Here is a 19,785-nt window from a genome sequence, read left to right on the forward strand (position 1 = left end):
TTTTATGCCTGATGTGTGATAGCCTCAGTCACATCTGAGCTGATGAGCAGAACATTAAAATAGATCTATTTTGGGAAGCAAGACACCCTCTCAGCTAATGAGTTCTACTTTCGGAAGGACAGAGAGTGCTCTGGCCCTGATGTAGATGTGTACGCATAGCCTACTTCTTGAAGGTGCTGTTCGGTTAGAAATACCTCTTGGCAAACCTCCCAATGCAGCACTTATCAAGATTTTATCGATCCTCAGTCCCAACTGAATGAGAAATATTTCCTGGGTGAGTTGTTTCTTCTCCAAGCAGCAGGGAGCTGCTGTCACCAACCTTACTGGGCAGTTAAAAAAAAAAGAGGATCTCAAGAGACGAAATCGCCCATTTTGCCACCAGTTTGTATCTTTGATACCCTCAATATGCAGTACCTTATTTTACAAGTTTGGGTACAGTATTTCCCCAATTCCTCCCCACCCAGGCTGTGCTCCTATCAAACTTTTTTGTGTAATTTCAACAGCACTTTACTCTTACACATCACTGTAATTTATCTATTTACTGGGATGTGTCCCCCCCACAGGCCTTGAGCTTTCTGAGGACAAGACTTATGTTTTATCCATTTCTGTATTCACCTGGGTAGCGCATAAAAGGCGCTCAATCGATATAAGTTGAAATTTTGTTACCTGCGGTGACTTAAATATATATACTACTCTTCCCCTGAATGAACTTCTATTTATGTAGATCTTAGAGGTATTTTGCTTATTTTGTTGTTTGGTTGATGATACATTTACTGAATTTAGTTCACAAACATTAACTGAAAACACTGTTTTGTCAAGGTTGCTGTTATCGCTCAGACTTGGAAGAGCAGAGTCAGGTAAGCCTCTACTTGAAACATAATATGTTAAATGTTGCCAGAATAATTGTCATAATAATGATCAGTCACAGTAATCAAAAAACTATTATAAATAGTAATTACTGAAGTAACTCACAAGTAATGAAAAACCACATGTGTGCTTATTAAGTGGAATGCAGTGTTTAGGGATTTGAATTAAATACACACATTCACTCTGAGGCAGGTATTACTATCCCAACTCTACAGAGACTGAAGGTAGTTTAAAGAGGATAATATGTCACTTCAAAGAAATACAAACAGTATGTGGCAAATATTCAATCCCGGGGTGTCTACCTTGAGCCTAAGCTCTAACTACTTTTAAGTGTTTTATTGAAAATATGCCCAGGTGCTCTGACGGTGTGGAGGAGAGTTTTCCTCAGACTGAGGCTTCCAGAAGGGATTTCTAGAGGAGCCTATCTAAGCTGAGTCGTGGACTTTATCCTCTGGCTATGAAAATGTTAAAAAAGTTTTAAAGGGAAACGATATTGCCAAATTGGTGTTTCTGTTGGCTCACTCTGGTGACAGGAGAATTCATTTAAGGGAAGTAAGAGTAGACATGTTGCAACAGAGTGGCTCTAGGACTTGGACATACCTCAGGATACCTAGAAGACCTGCAAAAGCAGAGCGCTGGCTCCACCCTTAGAGATGCTGTAGGTCTAGAGAGGGCTCCCTTCCCAGGGTTCACATTGCTAGTTTCTGTTGATGCTGACGCTGCTGGTCTTGAGACCACACTTAGAGAACCACGAATCCAGGATGCCGAGGAGGGGATAATTTTGAAAAATATTTAGACACTTAGAGTTCAATTTCCAGGAATGAGACCATAACTGTATTTGAGTTTTGAAAAAATAAAGTCTGATAAGATTCTCATATTTTTAGGTTGGGGGATAGTATTAATTAAGTCAATGGGGATCATTTTTGAAAGATTAAGGAAGATGTTACATTTGGGATTTTGAGATTTGACATTGTTGAGAGATAATTCTCCATGAGTCTCTCACGTTTCTGCTCTTCCTGCAATAACTCTTGTTCTACGTTGTCTTTTTAAAGATATATGCACACCGAACATAGATATAGTGTCTTCTTCTGGGGCACAAGACAGATCTGTTTGCTGTCTAGGATAATAAAATCACTGATTCTATTTGGGCAAGGATTGGGCATGTTTCCTTGCAGGCCTTTTAAGAAAATGTGGTTTCCTAAGGTCACAGGGTCTCAGCTGTGACACAATCTACTGTATGTACAGCATCTACCAGGGTCAGTCCCTTGCCTGATGGGACTTGAGGGGGAGGGGGGACTGACACAACCTCAAGCTCCTACTACCTGCTCTGCCATGAGTAATAAGTCCTTTGTTTCTGACCTCAGAGTCTCATGTCTCCTACCAGGATCCATGAAAATGTGACAGGCTAACTTGTTAGCTTGCAAGTCAGATACAATTTTATTTTATTATTATTCTTTTTTTGCGGTACACGGGCCTCTCACTGTTGTGGCCTCTCCTGTTGCAGAGCACAGGCTCCGGACACGCAGGCTCAGCGGCCATGGCTCACGGGCCCAGCCGCTCCGCGGCATGTGGGATCTTCCCCGACCGGGGCACGAACCCGTGTCCCCTGCATTGGCAGGCGGACTCTCAACCACTGCGCCACCAGGGAAGCCCCAGATACAATTTTAGATACTTTACAGTTCTTGACAGATTTGTCTGGGGACATTCTGCTGGGTATGACCAAGAGGAAGATAGATAAGGGTCTGACTCTCAGGAAAACAGATTTGAGGCTACAACTTTGTCAATCTTCAATATACAAGTGATGAGCATAATGTGTTTAAAGAAGACGAGCCAAGGAGAGCACATAGATTTAGGCTGTTGGTCAAGAACAGACAAGAACTAAGGCTTTCCTTTCAAGGTCCTATAACAGTACTGGATTATGAAAGCAAAAGTTCTATGGTCCCAGCTATGGGTGGGAAAGGGACTAGTGGCAGAAAATCAGGAATCTTTCTTTTGTAGCTAAAATCAAAGCAACTGATTTTAAATTAATTATACCATTTATTGTAAAGCACTTTTATATAAAATATTTATTTACAATCTGACAAGGAAGTTGGTAGAACACAGAAAATAAGAACCAACTGAAAAGAAAGCAACCACTGATACATGCAATGGCATAGATGCATCTCAAAAGCATCAAGTTCAGTGAGAGAAGCCAGGCACAACAGTCTACTGACGATATAGTTTCACATATACAGAACCCTAAAACAGGCAAAAGTATAGGGAAACAAATTTGGCTGTAGTTTTCAGGGGCCTGGGCAAGGGAGGATATTAACCTGCAAAGGGGGCACAACCAAATTTCTTTGGGCCATGGAAATCTTGATTGTAGTGTGGACTACACTACTGTACATATTAATCTAAATTAATCAAATGGAGCACTTAAAATTTGTGAATTTTACGTAAATTATACCTTAAGAAAGCTGAAAAGGAACTAAGTTTCACGGCTATGTATGCATAACTTAATATGTGTCTTTTTGGATTTTATTAAAATATCAAATCTTAAGATTCTAACATAAGTCTAACTTTTATGTTGGTAGAAATTTCTTCTTTTTGAACATTCCATCATTAACTCTTTTGAATACTGAATTTATGATGTTGGAATCACTTAGATTAACTCATCACACTTCTTTAGTTCCTCTACCTTGAACTGACACATTAGTTTTTGTATTGCTTCTTAATTTGTCTTCTGAGTTATGAGTGTTTTAATGCCCTGGGAATATGTCACCTTAACCAACTGTTTAGTTTTTATATGTTCTTGCAGCTCTGAGATCTCAAGATGACAGGACCTTGATTATGTCCCCAAAGAGAAATTTTTTAAAAGTTGGTACTAGTACAGAAAACCAAGACAATGCCCATGTCAATATTTGAGTCAGGCTGTTTTAGAAACACAAACCTAGTTCAAAGAGAACTATATATTTTTATTATAATTAGAAAAACTGAGTTCTAGTCCTAGTTGTGACATTAGGGTTTTCCTTGGCTGAGGCATTTAACAACTTTGCCTCAGTTTATCTTTATTTTTTATTATTATTATTTTTTTTTGCGGTACGCGGGACCCTCACTGCTGTGGCCTCTCCCGTTGCAGAGCACAGGCTCCGGACGCGCAGGCTCAGCGGCCATGGCTCACGGGCCCAGCCGCTCCGCGGCATGTGGGATCCTCCTGGACCGGGGCACGAACCCGTGTCCCCTGCATCGGCAGGCGGACTCTCAACCACTGCGCCACCAGGGAAGCCCTCAGTTTATCTCTCAATTGACTATAATCACATTTTCACCCCAAACTGTGTCCAAGAAGTAGGAAAAAAAAAATATTGAGGAAGGCAATGGTGATAAACATGTTATTCTGATAAAGGTCTGAGAATTGCATGTAGTAAATTATCAGAATTTCAGGGTAGTTTAATGGAATGGCTTCTCATTACTTAAAATAACTAAACTCTCAATAGCCTGCTTTACAATGTACTGTTTATTTATTCATGCATTTAAAAAATTCTTATCTAGCTCCTGTTAGAGTTGAGTCACAGTTACTGGGGTGGCGGGGGAGGAGGAAGGTATATGATGTCGAGCAGAACAAGTCCAATCCTAGCTCTCACGTGGCGTAGAGTGTAGAGGAAGGCAGACATCAGTCCAACCAGCATTCTGACAAATGGATTGAAAAACAGGTTTCTTATGGAATCATACTATCTCTAAGAGGTTTGATAACAAGACAAATACGCAAAAAATTAAATGTGAAATTCAGACAAAATATAAACTTCTTGATAATTTAGAGCCAATTTCATATCTATGGAATTTTCTTTGAATCTATCAAAAATGATCTTTAGAGGAAAATGCTATTAATTGAAAACATTCTGAACTGCATATTTTTATTTGATATAGGTATCATGTATATTCAAGGATTTTTTTATAGATACTGCAGGAAATAAAAATAATCTCAACTATTCATTTTGTATTCAGATATAATTCACATCTATTTTGGTACAATTACATCTGTGTATGTTATGAAATGGCAATTTAGGGCAAGTACTATATACTGTTCCATCTCTACAGTGTCTAACATGATTTAGATGTGAAATAACTTATAGAAACTATGTTATAGATGGGAAATAGACACGTGTGTATGTAAGAAATAGTAATTCAATCCATAAGCAATTATTGAGAATATAGATGTGAGCACACAAACACATATATATGTGCTACAGTTTTTATACTATTTATCATGTAAGAATATCAGTATTATTACTTTATAAAATTAGAGTAAGAATTTTGATTTTAAAATAAATGACATCATCTGACTCATTTAATTATAATAGCTGAGTTATTATAAGTAATCATATACTACTTAAATACACAAGCAATGGGCACATTTCAAGCCATCTTATATCATAACTGTGTTAGCAATGGGATTTACTCTTTGTATTTTAGTATTTGTGTCATTTTCTGAGAAAAAGAGGTCAAAATTTTACTTATTGACTACTGTTAAATTTTTTTAAATATTTGGGTTTTTAAAAAATATTCCTTTATTTGACCAATGTAATATATTTAATTTTTAAAAGTTACAGAAAAGAGATTTGAAAGTTACATTAAAGTTCCTAACAATGTATGACATTTTTGTGGATATAGATGGTTATAAGGTAATATTAGACCTTATGTTTAGTCAAAAATCAACATGCGTGGGCTTCCCTGGTGGCGCAGTGGTTGAGAGTCCGCCTGCCGAAGCAGGGGACACGGGTTCGTGCCCAGGTCTGGGAAGATCCCACATGCCGTGGAGCGGCTGGGCCCGTGAGCCATGGCCGCTGAGCTTGCGCGTCCGGAGCCTGTGCTCCGCAACGGGAGAGGCCACAACAGTGAGAGGCCCGCGTACCGCAAAAACAAAAAAACAAACAAACAAACAAAAATATCAACATGCGTATGGTACAGAGTGGCTAAATGTATTAGTTTCCTACTGCTGCCATAACAGATCATCTGCAATTTATTGGCTTCAAATAACACAAATTTATTGTCTTACATTTCTGCAGATTAGAAGTCTGACACTGGCATCATTAGGGTAAAATCAGGTTTTCAGCAGGGTTGGGTATCTTTCTGAAGGCTCAAGGGGAGAATCCATTTCCTTGACTTTTCTGGTTTCTAATGGCCCCTTCCCTCCATCTTCAAAACCAGGAACATTCTATCTCTGATTATTCTTCTGTAGTTACAGCTTCCTCTGACTCTCCTCTTCTGCCCTCCTATTCTATGTTTAAGTAACCCTTCCTCACAGCTGGGGTTCACCAGGATAATCCAGAATAATCTCCCCATCTCATGCTTTGTATTTTTCCTCACATCTGCAAAGTCCCTTTGCGACATAATGTAATATACTCACAGGTTCAGAAGATTATGACTTGGGCGTCTTTGGGGAGGGGGGGCATTATTCAAATCTCCAGGATTTTTATGACATGCATTTCACTAAATTGTACCTTAATTATTTTAACGCTTTCACTATTTAAGACAACAAACTTCTCTTAAGAGTTATTATAGTCAAGTACTATACTAGGAAATGGAAATGCAAAGAAAAAAAAGAACAGATTATATTACTTCAATGGGGTAAAGTCCGGCAGGAAATATTAGCAAACCAATAGTGGTAGTGCAGTGTCATAATATGTGAGCATATAAATCAGGCTCCACTGAGTGGAGGTGTAAGGAAGTTCAGGAGAGTCTTTCCAAAAGAGGTGATCCATGAACTTGTTCTAAGAGCAAGTAAGAGTTAAGTCGGCAAAGAAGGAAGAGAGCTCTTCTAACGTATTATATTCTTTAAACAATGTAGTCCCCAAAGGTTTAAATAAGCATTAGAGTTCTATCTTAATAAAACTCATCATTACATTCATGACAATTGTTTCTGTAAAGAAGATAACTTGGCACTTTTCAACTAAATATGGAATGAACCATAATGTAAACTTAATTTTCTACTTACATTTCACCCACCTATTGAAGTCACTTCTTGATAAAATGTTCACGCTTATTTTCCCTTTTAGGAAATTCTGTTCTATTTTAAATCAGATACTTCTGCGCTAAGTGCAAACCATGGCTGGAAATAATCACTTTCATAAACAAAGATTGTATTCTCAAACAGCCTTCCAGAAGGCTCTCCTTCTCGTCTCCTCTCTTTCCTTCTTCATCTCCACCACTGCTCCCCAAAATACACAATAAGCATAAAGACAGGCAGTGTGCCCCACCCATAAGCTTCCAAAAGATCCTTCAACTAACCTTGGTTTAACATTTAACTCTTCCCATGCGGTAACCTCTAACAGACTCGTATGACTCTCCAAATAAGCAGCAAACATTTCAGGGGAACGCACGCTAGCTACTTCACTTTTCTAATCTCATTACCTAGTAGACTAGATAGCAAAATCTTCCACAATGTTTTCAAATTAACATCTTGCACAGTATGTATATCACATTTAGTAATATGATAACAAGCAGCAAAATGAGATAGTTTATTTATCTGCTTTAGTAGATGAAGACACTGAAGCTTACAGGGATTGATCAACTGGCCCAAGTTCTCCTTGTTAGTAACTGCTAGAATGTGGATTCTCCTCCCTACCTGACCTGTCTTCAGAGTCTCTCCTTTAACACCCCTGCTTGGTTAGGTGGACCGAGCAGAGGGAATTGATCACTCTTTACAAAACCACAATGCTTGCAGGAAGGCCCGGCTTCCAAAACAGAGAAAGGATTCCTTAACAAAGCAGATGCGATGGAAGGCACTCTAGAGATGGATCGATTTGGGGGTCAGAAATCAGTAGTGGGAGAGGACTCAAAATTACCTTCCAACAATTAAACTACTCTTGTCTCATGCAACCATGTTAGGGAATATGTCCCATTATTCCCCTCAGTGATTTTGCTTTTATCTTTTTCCTGCTCACAAGTGACTTAAATCTGACATTTACTAGCCTCACAAATAAATGTTTCATTTTGAATTTGTTTCATTGACAAAATAAAACTCTTACATGCATCATTAACATTGAATGAAGAAAAAAATCAGTGTAGCAACTTAGAGGGCAGAAGAGAGAAAGCAAAGTATTTTCAGAATTTGGGAAAGAAAGAGTCAAACGAACAAATGAACAAACCCTCAGCTGGGCATGTGACATATGAATCAGGACTCAGGACGGTGGCCCCGCCACGTGTTTGCCATGTTGTGCTGGGAAGAAGTATGGGCTTTGGGGTCACGCAAAGCTACCTTAATTTTTCTGGCCTTATTCGCTGACTGGCTCATGGATTCAGTCAATATTAGGCACCAGGCTTAAATATCCTGAGTGTCGGAAGAGAAGATACAAGTGAAGAATTTCCTTCTTAGTAGAGTTTGCTAGGTTGTTCAGGGTGACTCTACGTTACCAAAAATTCCTATTTATTTCAAGGACCTGGACCCCAGGGAGGTCACGACTTCCTGTGACCTAGAGAGAAGCCTGTTATTAATATAGTGTATAATTGGCCTGAGGATTATACAGTTATTAAAAGAAGAGAAGTTTCTTTATAGCCTTTAATTTGATGATGGGATTGTAGCCATAGGCAATGAGTAGAAGATGACAGAGCTGAGTTATGAGGTAAATGGCAGTAATCCTATCTTGTTAGGATAGGCCAGTAATCCTATCTTGTTAAAACTGAGAGTTACCTGGTCCTCACAATCATTAAAACAGATTAGTTGGTAAAAAGAGAAGCTAAGACACCTGCATATGTAACACTGAATTGAACATGTGATCTCACCCCAAATTTGAAGGCAACCACTTTATGCATTTTAAAAGCAAACTCATGATAATTGGGGGATGAATAATTTGATCTGTAAATTAAACACTGACTGATTACACAGTTTGAGGATTTTTCAAAAGATTAATCTTATGGGTTTTTTCCCTTTAAATACGACACACGCACTCAGGCTCCCTTATCATTCAATAGAATCTCAATTAGAAACAATTATTTATTACAAGTTATGACAAAAGTGATGACAAATGGGGAGTGAGTAGTAAAATTCTGTCACTTCTATGTTCCTATTTCCCTTAGGCTTTTTTGAGTTTTCTTTTTTATTCACGAGCTCCCCTTAGAGACGCTACTTCAAAAGAGTCAGCCTCTCAGTTTCCCTCCAAAATCTTTTTCAGACAATTTAAAATAGTATCTCTAGTTGAGAGACAGAGAAACCATGTTTACACTCAGGCATGAATTTCTGAGTTTTACCTTGTTCTTCCTATGCTGTAGAAAGGTTTTCTTCATTTCTTTTGTTAATTTCATGAATGACAGTTGAAAAGAAAACATTAAAATTCTCAAAAGGTGCACAAGAATTATTAAAACATTTAAGATGCACTTTTAGACTGGTTGATGCTTTATGCCCATGGCAATCTTGGCTAATGAGGACATTTACGTTCATGAAATGAGAAGGTTTGTAGAAAGCATGAGATACGTTTTTACACATTTAAATACATTAGTGGTATTACCTGGACACTACTGAATTGCAAGGCCAGGAGCCTCAATTACTGAGAAGCAGATTTAAAACAGCCAAGTTCTCATTACAAAGAATCTAAATTTTTTAAAGTTTATATTGCCAGAATATCATTTACAATGAATGTTAATGATTATTCTTATTAAAATATGGGGCTGTGATATTTCTCTTAGAGGTGAACCATTAAAACCTATGAATTTTAGTCACAGTGAATTTAGCCAGCTGGATTAGCAGTTGCAGGGATATTAAGTTACTCTTTGGATAATTAAAGCAGGAAGTTATTTTAAAATATGCCAGATCCTCTCCTCAACATCCAGTGGCAGCTTGGGCAAGAGGAAATGTTTTACGTTTTCTTTGCATTTCAGGGATATCAGTCAAGGTGCAAATAACTTCAATTTTCCAATTTATATTCCTACCTCCTTCTGCACCTTGGTAAGACTACTGGCCTCTGAATTCTCAGAAAATATAGGTGAGTCATTGTTATTTCCTTTTCATTAAGAACTTCTATATGCACACACATACCTACATATGCACACACTTTTTTAAATGACCATATAGTTTACACTTCTTTTACTTAATCATTAGCAAGGTAATTATGTGTTAGAATAAAGACCCTGAAGGCACAAGATCCTTGAATTGACCCAGAAAACAGTTTTTCTTCCCAAATCACAGAGACCTTATCATGAATATATTCATAGCAACACACAGGAAGCAATAGCAACACCTGTGTTTCCTAAACTTTTCTCTAAGAGAACATTTACATAAATTTTGTATATATGTACATGATTTACTAAATGTGTTTAATACACTGCAAATACTTTACATTTAAAAAAGATGTGTGTTTTCGGAGACTGGTAACGGAATAGATTTGTTCTTGAATTTAAAAAATTTGATAAAAATCTATTGTCATTTGCATTTTAGTGGTAGAATCAGAATGGACTATGTACACTCTATGCCAAATGATGAAGTAAAAACGTAAGTTTCTTTTTTTTCTTTTTTTTTTTTTTTTTTGCGATACGCGGGTCTCTTACTGTTGTGGCCTCTCCCGTTGCGGAGCACAGGCTCCGGACGCGCAGGCTCAGCGGCCATGGCTCACGGGCCCAGCCGCTCCAAGGCATGTGGGATCTTCCCGGACCGGGGCACAAACCCTTGTCCCCTGCATCGGCAGGCGGACTCTCAACCACTGCGCCACCACGGAAGCCCCGTAAGTTTCTTTTTATGAGATATCCTTAGGTAATTTACTTTTACAACATATTTAAATTATAATTTTTATAATATTCCATAAACTAAATCTTTTCTTACGTTTCCAATCCTATATCTATTGATAAGGTACTCTATCATTTTTTAAAAAAATATATTCATTTTGAACTGCTGGTTTGCCAGATACTTAGCTATATGCTGAAATCGCTACTATTGAAAAGTTTTTGATAACATACTTCAAATATTTTCTAGTACTAATCATAACCTTCAAACACAACAACAAAACATTCTAGCCTCAATGAACAATGTATTTTATCTACAAATGAAATACATATTTATTGAGCTAAAGTTGGCTTAGAATACAAAGTTATATTTTTTTGTGTTCCCTCACCTGAATTTTTCCATTTTTCCATGTGAATAATTCTGGGTAGTACTGTAATTTTTAAATGTTTAAGTAGAATAATAAAATTGGTCATGGTCATTGATCAGGTTATGTGAATTACAGTCAGCCTTGTTACTACAGAACTCACCCTTCACTTGTGGTATGTGGAAGCAATAAAAAGTGTTTGGACTAACCATAATATCGTGCATTACAGTTTGTCTTACTGTCCTATTTTCTTTATCTGTTACACACCTACATGTTTAAGGTACATTTTCTTTTAGTTTTATGTAGTTAAGGCCCTTCTAGAAGAGAAAAAGTGGTCGTTTATGTGTAATGCCTTGTCCTAAATCGTCATATGTTGGATTTTGTTGGGAGTCAGTCTCTTTGTTAAAATAAAGTACAGGGGACCCTAGAACAAGGTGGGAGTTAGGGGTGCTGACCCTCTGCAGGGTGAAAATTCAAGTATAAGTTTATAGTTGGCCCTTGGTATTCATGGTTTCGCATCCGTGGATTCAACCCACCAGGGACTGTGTGGTGCTGTCATTAAGTATTTATTGAAAAATTCTGCAGGTAAGTGGATCTGTGCAATTCATACTCATGTTGTTCAAGAGTCAACTGTATCCCTTTGAAGTTGGTAAAAAATGTGTATTATTCCATTTCCAGTTTCATTGAAATGACTGGCCAAAGAAACATGCTTTAAAACAACAAATCACAGAACTGTGCATGTAGAGCCGATGCTTAGTAAAATGTCCATTCTTACATTTTATGTTAAGAGCTGTGGCCAATTACACATTTGGTTTTCAGTTTAATGGACTCAGTCTCAAGCAAAACAAGAGGTCAAACTCAGTGGGTGAGATACGGTGTGCTTCCTACGATAACTCTTTAGTTGACAGAGGTTTCACTTATTGAATTGTACAGTGAATTTTCTATTTAATTATTAAATATCTCTATTGATGCTTGAAAAGTCAATAATATCAACATGGGATTTTCTGAATAGAAATTATGGGCAACTAAGTCATGCTTTTAGGAATTCAATACCTCACATTCATACTTCTTGGCTTTACTGATCAACTAATGGTGAGAATTGTCAGCTTGTATTTTCACAGCATTATTATTACATATTCCAATAACATCTATTCCTGTATCTCAGCCAGGTAGTTTTGGCAGGACATCTGGGAGTGAAGGTCCCCTGTAGTTATCTGATATGGAAGCCCCCAACTGTGTAGATGCGGCAGTACTGTTATCAGACCTGTCTCGGTTCTGCCATGAAATTATGAGGTCTTCGGAATTTATCTAACAGGGCCCCACTTTTCTCCCTGAAAATCAAGGACTTGGGCTAAATTGTTTCTAATGTGTTTCTGCTTTTCTGACTCATCTATGATGTTTCAATGTCTACTCATTCAGGATAGGGAAGGCCTCAGGCATGGTGGCTGTAAGCAAGCTTCTTTGCGACAGGCTAATACAATGGTGGACTATCAATACAGGCATATAAATTTTGGCTTTACTTTGTGTATTCAAGTTGTCAGGAGAAAAACTGGCAAAACAGCGGTACCAGAATAGATTCAGGTTCAGCGTCCAGACTGTTCTCATTACACAAAGCCAAGGAGAACGTCCACATTCTTCTCAGTATGTGTAAGGGTTACCACCTGCTTCAAGTTCAGCTACCAAATTGTGTTGACTTTACTCATTCTTCTTTAATAAATGAAATAAGGTGGGGTTTTTTTGATAAACAATACTGTTTTACTCAGATAAATGACCAGTTCTATCAAGAATGTAAATATAAAATTTTATTTATTTATTTTTTTTGCGGTACACGGGCCTCTCACTGCTGTGGCCTCTCCCGTTGCGGAGCACAGGCTCCGGACGCGCAGGCTCAGCGACCATGGCTCACGGGCCCAGCCACTCCGCGGTATGTGGGATCTTCCCGGACCGGGGCACGGACCCGTGTCCCCTGCATCGGCAGGCGGACCCTCTACCACTGCGCCACCAGGGAAGCCCGATATGCAACATTTTAAATACAAAAAGTCATCTACCTTTTGGAGATAAAGGATATGTTTATTAATATTTATTGATAACCTTATTTTGGGTGCTGATGTATCAGGGATGTTAAAAAAAATAAAGGTATCAGTAACTTGAACCAATTTCCAAATTAGTGTTTAAGTAGGTCTCAGTGCAATTTATTTTGTTTCTTTTGCATAAAAAGAGTACACATTTTAAACGCATAACTATGCATTTAGATACATTTGAAATAGAAATTGGTCCCTGAAATGAATGTTAGAGCTTTTCTCTTGATTTTCAGTTCAGTGAAGTGTGTCCTGATGGTCGTTTTAATTCACTGTAGAGCATAAATTAAATACGTATTAATCAGCTTACATGCAGACACACTCAAATATTTAGATGCAGTGGCCTTAAATGTTTATATTTAAACAACTATCTCTTTAGCAGTTGCTGATGATTCCCTCACCACAGGGAACAATAAAATTGTACAGATGGCTTAGTTTTATACATGGGCTTTAAATAAGCAGTGTGTCTCTCTTTTGTTTAAAAAAATCAAACAGCTAGAATTTATCGATTGTTCACTACATGCCTAGGGGTGAAACTCAATACACTGAGAACTGTGGAAATTACTTTTCTGCTTTTGGAAGAAGAGGGTTAGTTTCCCCTTATATTCGATAACCAAATCCTCCCTCGTGATCAGATGAACTTTGGCTAGTGTAAAATGACTCAAAAATCTTTCATTTTTCTTGATAAAGAATTAGAATATATGACCAACTTGGAAAATGAAGAGGTTGTGGAATTGGTAATCTAGCCACTGGATTTTGAATGATTCTTAATATCTTTTTGCCTCTTCATTTTGAGTGTTTTGATACTGAGATTCCACGTATACCAAGCACTTCACTGGAAAACCGTGTGAAGTCCAAACTGGGATACAGTTTCCTCTCCAGATGAAGTTACTAAGTTGTGGAGAGTAAGCCCAAGCTAGAGATTCAAGTTTACCCTGAGAACTTGGATAAAGAAGAAAAGAGATGCTAATTAAAGGCAGCTAAGGGAGACGCACTGTGTGTTCTCCGTCCAGACAGGAGACTAGACAATCTGGTAGTCATTGGTAGATTGTCTGGAGATCCATGTTAGGCTGTAGCAAAAAGTTCAATTAAACTACCTCTTTAGTCACACTGATGGTGCCAACTAACTGAAATTCCAAGGAAAGACACTATAAAACTAAATATTAGCACTGCATGTTGGCCTCTTTGACTACCTTTATGAAGGTAGAAAGAAAGACTTGAGTTTAGGAAATTTTTGACCAGATTACAAGCCAAAAAATGAATGGGAATAGAAGGAACCCTGGTAGTCGAGACCCTTAAAGTACAGATATGCCCCCAAAATAGATAACATTGAAAAGATCCTTGGATGACAAAGGCTGAGAAAAACTAATCAGTTGAATAAAGTGACTTAGGGGAAATGTTAGAACATAACTAACATGTTGTAACCAAAAGAATTACCCAGTTGGATAAAATAACTCAGCGAAAATATCAGAATAAAAGTGTGGCGTAGCCTGCGTTAAGAGGAGAGAAGGAGACAGAAGCAGGTGGGGAGATGGGAGAGAGAGAAAGAGATGAAGAAAAAGAAATGAAGCATGTGCACCCAAAATGATTGAGAACCCTTTGGATATTGTTACTAGCACATGGAACCAGATCATCTTACACAAGTCAAAGTCAATGTGTATTTTGAGAAAATTAAAGTGCCCAGGAAACAGCAAGCCTAGGTTCCTACAAAGCCTATGAAATTTTAATTTTATACAACTTTTAAGGACTCATCCTTCCACTGACAGGAAATGACTAAGAAAGATGTTTGGCTTCTTTAAAAGAGCCTACACCCAAATGTCTTCAAATGTGGTATAAAATCATGAAAGATGAGAACTATACAAAACAAAACAAAAACAAACAAATAAAAAAAAAAACAGGCAAGAGTAGGACAATAATATTAGCAGTCCCCCCAACCCCACATAGCAGGAAAACATCAATGTACTATCTGCCGGATTACAACATTGCTATGGAAAAATAACGCTGTTTTATTCAATTCTTTCACTTTCTGAAGATAGGACATTATTTATAGACCCTGGACTTTGAGCTGAACTCAGTGACTGAAAGTGACTTTGTATTGTCTCTCTCCCAGAGGAAGTTAACTGTATTCTCTTTGTGGGATATGACCAAAAGGGTACCTTATATCTAGAGACAGAGCTGCGGGTCATGAAATAATGTGTCTTCCACATTCTCCGACTCCTTCATAATTAGGTATGGACCAAATACCTGGGTTCTGGCCCATGTGAAACAAGCAGAAATGAAATAAGGCACTTTCTGACACAGTTCCTAAAACCATCTTTCAGAATCCTTCTGCCCTCCCTTCTCTGGCTCTGCAACCCAGGTGGCATGCATACAGTATGGGGAAAACTCATCCAGTCCTAACTGAATAGAGATGTGGGCAAGAAATACAATTTTATTGGTTTACTCTAAGAATTTGGGTGAATTTATCATCAAGCATAGGCTAAGTTGTCTTTGGACTTTGATTACTGCCCTTGAGAGAACTTTATACTCTCAATACTCTGAAAATAATCTGGGTTTTGATGGGTTCATTTAAAAATACTTTTTCTTTGTATCTGACTTTCTGAAATTCTATAAATTGTGAATTTATTTATAGTATCTTTCATTGAATGTACTGGAATTCTTGCATTTGAAAATTGGTGTTTTTAATCTACAAATTTTAAGGTTTGTATATTGTTTCTACCTCCTTTTTTTATCCTTTTCCTGGGAATCCACTTAATACATGCTAGTTATTCCAAATCATCTCTTTTCTCCCCATCTCTTCCCTCCCTTCCAGTCACTTTGCATAATTTCTTCTGACCTGTCTTCACATGCATTACACCTCTCTCTTCAGCTATTTTTAATCTGCTAAACTCATCCATTGATTTATTAAAATTCGTTATTGTATTTTCCTCTGCTTTAGTTTTTAATTGTTTTCTCCAAATCTGCCACATTAATTTTAGGATTTCTAGTTAACTGTTGAATTTTTCAAGTTTGTTTTTCGTAGCTTCTTTTCCGGGGGAGTTGGTTCTATGCTTGTTTTGTCATGTGGCTGCCTGTTCTTGATCATCTTTGATCATATACCAGACACTGTATTTAAGAAACATAGATGTGAATAGCATCAACCCTAGAATAACATTCTATTCCTCTAGATAATGCTTTGGCTTATTTTTTCCACATGCTTGTGAGTGCTGATAGTATTTGACTCTTGTTGTATTTCAAGATTAGAGGTTGTCTGGCCCACTGATATGTCACAAAGGCAAACGACAGCTCCTGAAAGAGCAGTTTTCTTTCAGACCCTCCCTACTACTAGGGTATAGTCTTTTAGGAGCTCAGCTCCAAGTGTGAGCTAGATTACCTACTTTCCTACTCTGTAGGGTTAGTTGATGTTTACTTGGTTTTTAAGCTCTGATGCAAAAAAAATATATTGTTGCCTGGTCTCTTGGAAAAATTATTTGTTGATATTACAACACCAGGCAGAGGACGAGAGCAGCGTTAGGGAAGAAGATCAATACACTTTAGCCCTTTCTGTTATTTTCCACTATTATTTAGTGATGATAAATTGAATCCAACATATCCACACCCTTCTTAAACCTGCATTTTCTATAATTTTATGTGTTGATATGTATAAATACTATTCACTGAGGTAAATTTGTCACTTTGAATTATGTCTATTAAATGTTAAAGAAAAAGTTATATACATTTATTGAAGTACAGTTGATTCACAATGTTGTGTTAATTTCTGCTGTACAGCAATGTGATTCAGTTATACGTATATATACATTTTTTATATTCTTTTCCATTATGGTTTATCATAGGATATTGAATATAGTTCCCCATGCTGTACCGTAGGACCTTGTTGTTTATCCAGTCTATACATACATATTTTTATACATACACCTGTCTATGCTCTACATTAATCAAAACATATGTGCAATGAACTATGGTGCCTTGCGAGGGCAGATGAGGTCAGAAGCAAGTCTCACAACATGGTGAGAAAATATGGCTAATTCTCCTGTGATGATCTGAATCGTATCACTCATTTCAAGTTTACTTCCTCTCCCTGATTTCTATTTTGAAACCACCACGGTGCTCTTTCTTTTCAGGCTCAGGATCCTTCCTCCATTTGCTACAAGTTACTTGCTGGAAGGAGATAATCAGACTCATTTCTAATTTAAAATCTGGCCAATGAATACTTTTATCTCTAATTATGAGAAATAATAATTTGCCATTCTTAAGTTATTTTAGGTTTTAGACACCACTGTGGTAGAGCATCGTGATCATGGGAGCAAGAAGGCAGAAGAACTGGGCACTTTTTTTCCAACCTCTAAAATATTCCCGTGAAGCCCAGTTCCAGCTGCTTTTCAACCTAAATATCAGAATTCAGTTACAAAAGTGTTATTAACAGAAAAGGTGGCCACCATCCAGCAGAGGAACTGCTGAAATTATATTAAAATGTCTGCTGTTTGGAAAAGGTGGACTATTTTGTGTAACAAGAAATACAACCTTCGTTCATGGTGCTTACTGCCAATTGCTTAAGCTTTTCTCCTTTCCCAGAATAGGATAGATTTTTAGCTCTACTCTGGGATAGATTTTTAGCTCTACTCTGGGATCTTCCCAGAGTAGATAGGATAGATTTTTAGGATAGATTTAGGGTAGATTTTTAGCTCTACTCTGGGATCTTCCCTTCTAACCAAAGAGAAATTTGAAATATTGACAATAATTGTCATTTTGAAAGGTTGGAATTTTAAATTTATATCTAGAGGACATCACAGCTGTTAAAAATGTTGATATAACATCTGGCAAAGACAGCAAGCAGTGGATTGTAATTTCTATTCAAATGCATGGAAAGAAAATCAAAAAGCAATGTCTGTTCATAAGCCTTGTGAAAGCAGAGAACCTGTGTCCTGGCTGGGAGGGAGAAGGATTTTAAAAGTCTCTAGAAGTGTTAACTGAATGTAATGTCAAACGGTCAACAACTGCTTTCAAAAAATAAATTACCTCTAATACCTTGTGTATTTTTTCACACCGTCTATTCCCCTGTTACCAATTAGTTAACACGTGCTTTGACAGAGAGATGATGATTCTCAATAATCTAAGACATCAGATGTAGTGTGAATAACTTTAATGATGCTCTTATACAGGAGAAGATAGCTCATAAAGCCTCACTATATCAAATCCTAATTTAGAAAATGCAGCAACAAGCTTCAAAGTGCTCTCAAGTCAATGTGCAAATGTTTAGTGGATTCTCATTTCTCGTCAGTTTCATGTTTCACTTATGTTTCTATCCTCTCCCAGGGACACATTTCCTAAAGGAATTTATATTGTTTTCTTTTTATCACAATAGAAAATTAAAGTTATATGCAGCCAGAATAAAATACATCATTCTGGAATTACTAAACAGTTGGGGCTGATACACATGAGAAGCGTAGTTATCTGAAAATGAGGTCACATTTTAATGTGTCTGAAAGAAGTATTTATACGTAAAGGTTGGGGAAGTGGGCCAGGGAATAATAAAAATTATATGTTAGCCAAGCAAACAAACTAAAGAACTTTCAGACTAAATAGCAAGACAACTCTGTCTTAGGTAGCAGGTAAGAAAAAATTAATGTTGTATAAAAGCGCCTGGATGACTCTAAGATAGTGCACTAGAATCAAAGTAAGACAGCTGTTGTCAGTCTCAAATCTTAGCACAACTCCATGTTTATTATTACTTTTCTCCTTTTGGGATATTCTACGTCCCCTTGCACTGACCCCTCTTCTCCTTTGCCAGCCTCTAACCCCAGCCCCAAGGTCACGATGCTGCTCCTGGGACAGCGGCACTGAGTGCAGGAGGCCTGTGTTTACCTCTTATTGGCACTCCTCCCTTTTTCCTGCATCTCCTTCCAGTCAACTGCTATCAGTCCCAGAGTTCACTCCTTTCACCCTTTGTCATGGCCACGATGGCATTCGATAGGACATGAAGCTCTATTTTCCAGTAAATACCTAGAAACGTTCCTCGAAGAGATGCTCAAGCTATTTCTTTTATATCCTCTCAATTCTCTGCTCGCTGTCAGGCACAGATAGCTGAGTGGTTTTATTGAAACTGAAGTCATGTTACGTCAGTTCTTTGATCAAAACCCTCCAATGGATTTCGGTCTTACTCCGATTCACGAGTAAAGTCCTTGCAATATTAAAATGGTCTATAAGACCCAAGGGAATCTGCGAGACAGCCAGTTTCCTCCCCTCCCCCACCCCGCCTGTATTCTGACTTCTCCTCCTTTTATACTCAGATCCAGCAGCGCTAGTTTCCTGGTTTCTCTCTCATTCTGGCACATACGTGCCTTAGAGTCTCTGCACTTGCTCTTGCTTTTGCCTGGAATACTATTTCCCAGTGACCATGCAGGGTGAGTCCCTCAGTTTCTTTAGGCTTTTACTCCAATGTTATCTTTTTAAAAAGCCGTTTCTTTTGAACATAGGGGTGTATGTATCTTTCTGAATTATAGTTTTGTCTGGATATATGCCCAGGAGTGGGATTGCTGGATCATATGGTAATTCTAGTTTTAGTTTTCTGAGGAACCTCCATACTGTTTTCCACAGTGGATGCACCAACTTACATTCCCACCAACAGTGCAGGAGGGTTCCCTGTTCTCCACACCCTCTCCAGCATTTGTTATTTGAAGACTTTTTAATGATGGTCATTCTGACCCATGTGAGATGGTACCTCACTGTAGTTTTGATTTGCATTTTTCTGATAATTAGCAATGTTGAGACACAGAAATAACCTAAATGTC

This window comes from Aethalodelphis obliquidens, unplaced genomic scaffold (assembly GCF_003676395.1).
Source record: "Aethalodelphis obliquidens isolate GAN/ISIS:26980383/991018 unplaced genomic scaffold, ASM367639v1 scaffold19, whole genome shotgun sequence".
Taxonomy (NCBI): domain Eukaryota; kingdom Metazoa; phylum Chordata; class Mammalia; order Artiodactyla; family Delphinidae; genus Aethalodelphis; species Aethalodelphis obliquidens.